The following is a 7823-nucleotide window of genomic DNA, read 5'->3' as shown; positions in this document are numbered from 1 at the left end:
GCAAACACACCAATTAAGGTCAAATTCGAAAACCCACAATCCATGAACCCTAAGTTTGCCAAAGTTGCAAATTAAACTCAATTTCACAGATTAATTCAACAACCCAACATGATAGATAACCTTTCCCTAGTCTAGTTTCACCACAATCTAGCAAGAAAGACCAAATTTTCGACTTTCAAATTCTAGGTTTCATGGACCTACGAATTTGAATTTTAAAAACTCAATACCCTTGCTCTGGATGAAAGGAAATGGTAATGGGTGGTGAGGAATAGACTACAGGGGCGAAAGCTTGGATTTAGAAACAAGAAGCAGTTGATTTGGGTGAGAATTGAGAAGTTTTGGGGATTTTGGTGTGGATGAGTTTGAGAGAGTTTGTGAGTTTGTGAGAGGAGGGGAGAGGGATAGAGTTGGAGTCGCAGGGTTGGGGTAGGTGTTAGGGTCGTCCGGTTCGGTTTAGGGTGGTCTAGGGTCGGTTCCTTGAATCAAACCGGGTTTAGAGTTAGGAAACTTACCTGGACCGGGTTCGGGAGCGACGTGAGGGTGTCGCTGGGAGAGGTCGCTCCCGCGTCGTTTCCTCGTCCTGCGCGTCGGATCGAAAATCGCGAGCGACCTTGGAAGTGTCGCTCTGGAAAGCCTCGCTCTGAGCTGGAGCGACTTGAAGGTGGGCGCTCTAGGATGTCGCTACCGCGTCAGTTTTTGAGCGTCCGTTTTCGACGAAAACACGAGCGACTACCGAGGGGTCGCGCCCATAACGTCGCTCCCAGCTGAGCGACCCTTCGACCTCGCTCCAGACCTCGCTCCGAGATGATTTTTTTCTCGAGCCAACGACGAAACCGCGAGCGACTTCTAGGTGTCGCTCCCATAACCTCGCTCCCAGCTGGAGCGACTTTGAGGTGTCGCTGTGAGACCTCGCTCCCACACACGACTCCTGCTCCAAAAATGAATCGATCAGGTACCTGCATGCAACTTTTTCTCTCTCTTTTTTTTTTTTTTTATGCAATAAGATGAAAAGGAAAACACCAATGCATATAGTACAAGGATACGCAGTGGGACTTCCTCCCAAGTGAGCTGTTTTAAGTCTCGAGCTTGACTTTGCCTCCTTTAGATTAGGCCGGGGTAGGACCAGACAGTGGAGTTGAAACCCCATCTTCCTCTGGTGCAGTAGCCATGTAGAGCTTAAACCCTTTGTCCATTGACTGTGAAGTCTCTTCCATCAGTGCTCCACAAAACTATTGCTCCATATGGTCTAACCTCCTTGACCTTGAAAGGACCGGACCACCTTGACTTAAGCTTTCCTGGAAACAACTTCAGCCTATAGTTGTAGAGAAGAACTTGGTCTCCTTCTTTAAACTCTCTCTTCAGGATGTTCTTGTCAGGAAAGCCTTAGTCTTCTCCTCGTAGATTCTTGAGTTCTCGAAAGCAATCCAATCTTATCTCATCAAGCTCATGTAGCTGAAAGAGCCTTTTCTCCTTTGGCACTCTTGATGTCAAAGTTCAGCAACTTTATTGCCCATAGTGCCTTGTACTAAAGCTCCACTGGCAAATGGCAAGCTTTCCCATACACTAGGTTGAAAGGTGTGGTACCCAGTGGTGTCTTGTACGCTGTCCTATAAGCCCAAAGTGCATCGTCAAGCTTATTAGACCAATCCTTCCTTGTAATCCCCACAATCTTCTCCAGGATAGATTTGATCTCCCTGTTAGAAATCTCAACTTGGCCACTTGTTTGGGGATGATAAGGAGTTGCCACCTTGTGCTTCACACCGTTCTTCTTGAGAAGTCCCTCAAGCGTGTTTGTTAATGAAGTGGGAACCTCCATCACTTATTACAACTCTTGGAACTCCAAACCTTGGGAGATGATGCTCTTGAACATTTGATTACAACTCTAGCATCATTGGTGGGGCTTGCAATGGCTTCCACCCATTTGGAGACATAATCAACAGCCAAAAGGATATATTTGTTGCCAAAAGATGATGGAAATGGTCCCATGAAGTCAATACCCAGACATCAAACACTTCAACTTCAAGGATTGGATTTGAGGCATCTCATTCCTCTTGGTGATGGTTTCCTCTCCTTTGGCAAGAATCACACTTTGAAACAAAGTCTTGTGTATCCTTGAACATGTGTGGCCACCAGAATCCAGCTTGTAATACTTTTGCAACTGTCTTGAAAGTGGCGAAGTGACCTCCATAGGATGATCCATGACATGTGCAAGGATCCCATCAATCTCCTCATTTGCAACCACTCTCCTATAAAGCTGATCTTTGCAGAGAATGTAGAGGTAGGGTTCGTCCCAGTAATATCTTTTCACATCCTTGTAGAACTTCTTCTTGGCATACCCTACAAGATTCAAAGGTTCTCTTCTGTGGCTAGGTAGTTCACCCAATCAGCATACCAAGGTTCCTTCTCCTCTGTTGCTTTGACTTCTTCCAGCTTCCTACCAGTCTCACAAACTGCTATCACTGCTTCGATAGCCATGATCTGCTCCTCAGGAAGTCCTTCGTCAATAGGGATACCAGACTCTACTCTCAACCTGGACAATGATCACTACTCCATTCTCAACTCCAGGTTTTGTCCTTGATCTCCATATCAAACTCTTGGAGCAAAAGGATCCACCTCAAAAGCCTGGGTTTTGCATCCTTCTTGGCCAAAAGGTGTCTCAAGGCGGCATGATCTGTGTAGACAATGACTTTAGACCCCACCAAGTAGCTCCTGAACTTCTCAAAGGCAAAAACAATTGCCAGCATCTCCTTCTCTGTTGTGGCATACTTCATCTGGGCATCATTGAGGGTTTGGCTGGCATAATAGATCACGTGGGTTTTGCCATCTTTCTTCTGCCCCAGAACAGCTCCCACAGCATAGTCACTGGCGTCACACATGATCTCAAAAGGGAGATCCCAATCAGGTGGCTGGACAATTGGGGCACTAACGAGTTCACCTTTCAGCTTCTTGAAAGCTTGTAGACATTCTACATCAAAACTGAAGGTAGCTTCCTTGCACAGAAGCCTGGTCAAAGGTCTAGTGATCATGGAGAAATCCTTGATGAACCTCCTGTAGAATCCAGCATGACCAAGAAAACTCCGGATGTCTTTCACTGTCTTTGGTCTTTGGTGAGGCAGTACCAACCATAACATCGATTTTGGCTTTATCCACCTCAATCCCCCTTCTCTGAAATCTTGTGTCCTAGCACAATCCCTTCCTTGACCATGAAGTGACACTTCTCCCCAATTCAGCAAAGGTTGGTGTCTTCACATCTCTGTAGGACCCTGCACAAATTTGACAAACAAGCAGAAAACGAAGATCCGTAGACAGAGAAATCATCCATGAATACCTCCACAACATCCTCAATCAGATCAGAGAAAATTGACATCATGCACCTTTGAAAGGTGGCTGGAGCATTACATAGTCCAAATGGCATCTTCGATATGCAAAGGTACCATAGGGACATGTGAATGTCGTTTTCTCTTGATCATTGGATGTATGGGGATTTGGAAAATCCTGAGTACCCATCAGGAAACAAAGAATGGGTGATTTGCAAGTCTCTCAAGCATCTGATCAATAAATGGTAGTGGAAATGATCCTTTCTAGATGCAGAGTTTAGTTTTCGGTAATCAATGCACATTCTATGACCTGTGATGGTTCTTGTGGTATCAATTCATCCTTGTCATTCTTGATCACAGTGATACCACCTTCTTTGGTACAACATGCACAGGTGATACCCATTTAGAGTCTGAGATAGGGTAAATAACACCAGCATCTAGGAGTTTAAGAATCTCTTTCTTTACAACATCCTTCAGGTTAGGATTTAACCTTCTTTGATGCTCGATAGAAGTCATTGATTCATCCTCAAGATGTATCCTATGCATGCACAAAGAAGGTGATATCCCCTTGATGTCATCTAGTGAGTAACCTATTGCCTTTCTAAACCTTTTAAGTGTTTTCAAAAGTTCAGATAGCTCATTTTCAGTAAGTTCACTACTCACAATGACAGGGTAGGTTTCATTAGGACCAAGGAATGCATACCTTACACCATGGGGAAGAGGTTTAAGCTCCACTTTAGGTGCCTTAAGTTCACTCCAGTCATCCTGCTGGTTGTCCTCTTGTTGAGTGACTGAGACTTGTTGGTGAACCATCTGTGGAAGCTCCTCGTACTGGTCCTTACTGAAAAACGCCTGGTGTGAATCCAGCATCATCCCATAGGCAGTACTCTCCAGGTTCTCAATCACCTCAGTCTCCTTCTCTACAGTTAAAGAATGCTGTAGAGGGTCCTCTAGTGACAACTCTTTAAGGAGTTCATCAGCAAGGGCATCCATCTCTTCGATGTAGAACACTTGTCCTTGAACTGTTGGCCTCCTCATTACTTCCTTGATGTCGAAATGCAGAACGTGCCCTTTACCCAGATGGAGATCAATCTTGCCTTCTTTAACATTAACAATAGCTCCTGCTGTGGCTAAGAAAGGTCTTCCAAGGATTAAAGGATCTTGAGCTTCTTCACCCATTTCAAGCACCACAAAGTCTGTAGGGATCTCATAATTTCCAACCATTACTGGGAGGTCCTCTAAGATACCCACAGGGTACTTTACTGAACGATCAGCCAATACCAGAGAAAGTCTACACTTCTTGTACTGAGTGAAACCCAGCTTCTTAGCAACAGATAGGGGCATCAAGCTGACACTAGCTCCCAAATCGCAGAGACATCTATCAAATACCATAGGTCCAAGGGCACAAGGTAATGTGAAGCATCCTGGATCTTCTAGCTTCTTTGGAATGACCAGTCTCTGAATGATAGCACTGCACTCATGAGTGAGAATCACCATGCCCTCCATCTCTTTCTTCTTTGCAGCTACAGCATCTTTGAGGAACTTGCTGTACTGAGGGATCAGCATGAAAGCGTCAATAATGGGCATTGTGACCTGGACTTCACTCATTTGCTTGTCAAACAAAGCTTTGTACTTCTCTAGCAGCTGCCTCTTGAATCGACCTGGGAATGGAAGCTTGGGTTCATAGGCAGGAGGAACAAAAGAATTTTCACTTGCAGGAGTGACAACTTCACCATCTTTAACTGTTTTCTTCTCTTCTCCAACCTTTCCCTTTCCTTTTGCTTCTACTATCTTTTCCAAGATCTCGTCATTGATCTTCTCATCAACAATCACCACTTCATCATCTATGGTGATGGCAACCCCCTCACTTTGTTTCTCAGCATCCTTGGTGAGAGTTCTCTGAGGTAACTCCTTACCACTCCTGAGAGTGATAGCTTTCATGGTTTCCTTGGGGTTTTGCTCAGATTTTCCAGGTAGAGAACCTTGTTGGCGATTTTGTTGAGTGTTCATGGCAGCAAACTGGTTCTCCAAAGCTCTGAACTTGTTGTTGAGCTCATTGTAGCTCCCATCAATCTTTGAGTGAAGATTCTTCAACTCATAGCCAACATGCTTCTCACTTCTTGTTTGAGACTCCAGGATTTGTTTCAGTAGAGCATCAGTGCTGCTGACTTGAGGAGTGGAGGTAGAGGGATTAGATTGTTGTTGGGAAGAATGGTTGCCCTTGTTGTTGAAACCAGGAGGAGGGTTCTGCTGAGGTTGATAGCTGCCTTGCTGATTGTTCCGAGGCTGATAACCACTCTGCTGGTTGTTGGAATAGGACTTCTGTTGGTAGTTGTTGTACTGAAAGTTGGGTTCCTTCTTGTACCAGCTACCATTGTTGTTGATGAAACACAGCTCTTCCTGACCTTCCAAACCCTCAACTTCATGGACAACAGCTGGTGTCTCTTGGCTTGGGTTGCCGACAAAGTGCAGCTGCTCTTGGGTAGCTTTATCAGCAAGGAGGATGTCTATCTTATCCTGTAGAGCTTTCAACTCCTTCCTCGTTTGCTTATCCTCAGTTCTACTGCTTCTGTCGTGGTCTCCACTGTAGACTGCATCACTCTTAACCATGTTGTCAACCAGCTCCTCTGCATCCTCCTCAGTTCTCCCCAAGAAGAACCCATTACTAGCTGTATCCAGTCTGGTTCTGTACTTAGGGAGAGCACCACGGTAGAATGTGCTCAGCAAGCTCTCCTTAGAGAAACCATGGTGTGGGCATTGAGCTTGATAGCCCTTGAATCTCTCCCAGGCTTCACTGAAACCTTCCAAGCCTTTCTGTTGAAAGCTCGAGATCTCGTTTCTCAGCTTAGCAGTTCTTGAAGTAGAGAAGAACTTCTCCAAGAATGCTTTCTTGCAGTCATCCCAAGTGGTAATGGAGTCGCTGGGTAGAGACTTCTCCCACTGACGTGCCTTATCCCCCAAAGAGAAAGGGAATAGCTTGAGCTTTAAGGCATCTTCGGACACACCATTGGTTTTTGACAACCCACAGTAGCTGTCGAACCTGTCCAAGTGATCAAATGGATCCTCTAGAGCCAAGCCATGATACTTGTTGTTCTCAATCACGTTGAGGAGTCCTGACTTGATCTCGAAGTTGTTGGCTGCCACGGCGGGTGCTCGGATTCCCAATCTATGACCATGAATGTTGGGACGGTCGTAAGTGCCAATGGGGCGAGCTGCTCGCTGTTGGTTAGGTGGGCCATTGTTGTTAGCGCCATTGACGCCTGCATCTTCTTGATGGACGTCTCCCATGTCAGTGTTCAGTCTCTGCAATTGAGCCTGATGTTCTTCTTCTCTTCTCTTTCTAGTACACTCTCTCTCTAAAGCCCTGATGTCTGCTGCTCTTGGAACTAGGTTTGATGGACCCCTGCTCCTCAAGTTCATACACCTGTAGATTAAAGGGAGGTGAAGAAGAGTCAGTAACAAAAGAAAATAAAAATGACTTAGTCTCAAGCAATTGACTAAATCTCAATGTTTAAATCTACTCAGAATTTGGCAACGGCGCCAATTTGATGTTAGGAGTTTTCAAGGCTCCTAAGACAAATGTTGTAGTATAAATGATTGTCGAACCAGTTCTGAGAGATATCAAAGCACCGAGAATGCAAGTAATCACTTAATCTAAGTGCAACCAATGATTTAGATGGGTTTTTAAACTATGACTAATTAAAAGGAATAACTAAATGATACTTTCTTAACTATTGGAAAAGAGAACTCATGGATATAGGGATTAGACCTCGGGTGATCAAGTTTCGAACTAAAGATGGCAAACGATCAATCAATCTATTAACCTTAAGCTTAGACGCAATCCTAAACAAACTCTATGTCTAGATGAATGTTCATTTACTAAACACAATTCAAACATCAAATGTCTTTGGTTGAATATATGAAAGCAATCATTACTAACAAGTCTATTAGCTATCTTAGCATCTCTAACAACAAATGTCTTTGGCAGAGCATGCTAAAAGCCTAGGAGAGTTGTCTCGGGCATTTCATCGAACACCTTTCGGGTGAGAAATGCCTAAGGATCAACAATTGAGTGGCCAACTCAAAAGATGCTTTATGTTCACTCTACTAGCAAGGAAATATGAATGATCTACACTAAAACATCCTAGTTCTAACCTAATCACCCTTAATCTCCCTAACCCATGAATTCAAAAGGTGATTACTCACTAATCTCCATGATCCCTCTTAAACCCATGTTGGATTTCAGATTAATCATGTAGAGAAATACAGGAAATAAAAGGAACACAGAATTATCTCCGGTGAGATAAGAGATGACAAAAGAGGCGATAAGGCGATTGGAGTTTCGACGTTCGATAACGGCATGAGTACGGCGGATCCGCCGGATTTACCATTATCTCCGGTGAGAGATGGTGCATCTATGGGGGAGACGCAGGGTTTGGATCAAGGAGCACGGCAAGTTTTGGATCTATCGGACCTAACTCAGAATTTGACGAAGGTTTTGGGTAT

At 44.5% G+C, this 7823-nt stretch overlaps 1 non-coding gene across 1 annotated transcript; it reads left to right on the top strand.

Annotated features, from left to right (window-relative positions):
- The first annotated feature begins 6057 nt into the window (after nucleotides 1-6057).
- On the top strand, nucleotides 6058-6164 carry LOC117127642. The gene has a single exon (XR_004450662.1). It is a non-coding gene; the product is annotated as a small nucleolar RNA R71 (small nucleolar RNA).
- The last annotated feature ends 1659 nt before the right edge of the window (nucleotides 6165-7823 follow it).

This window comes from Brassica rapa, chromosome A08 (assembly GCF_000309985.2).
Source record: "Brassica rapa cultivar Chiifu-401-42 chromosome A08, CAAS_Brap_v3.01, whole genome shotgun sequence".
In the NCBI taxonomy this organism is placed as follows: domain Eukaryota; kingdom Viridiplantae; phylum Streptophyta; class Magnoliopsida; order Brassicales; family Brassicaceae; genus Brassica; species Brassica rapa.
This window is presented reverse-complemented; position numbering and strand designations above follow the sequence as displayed.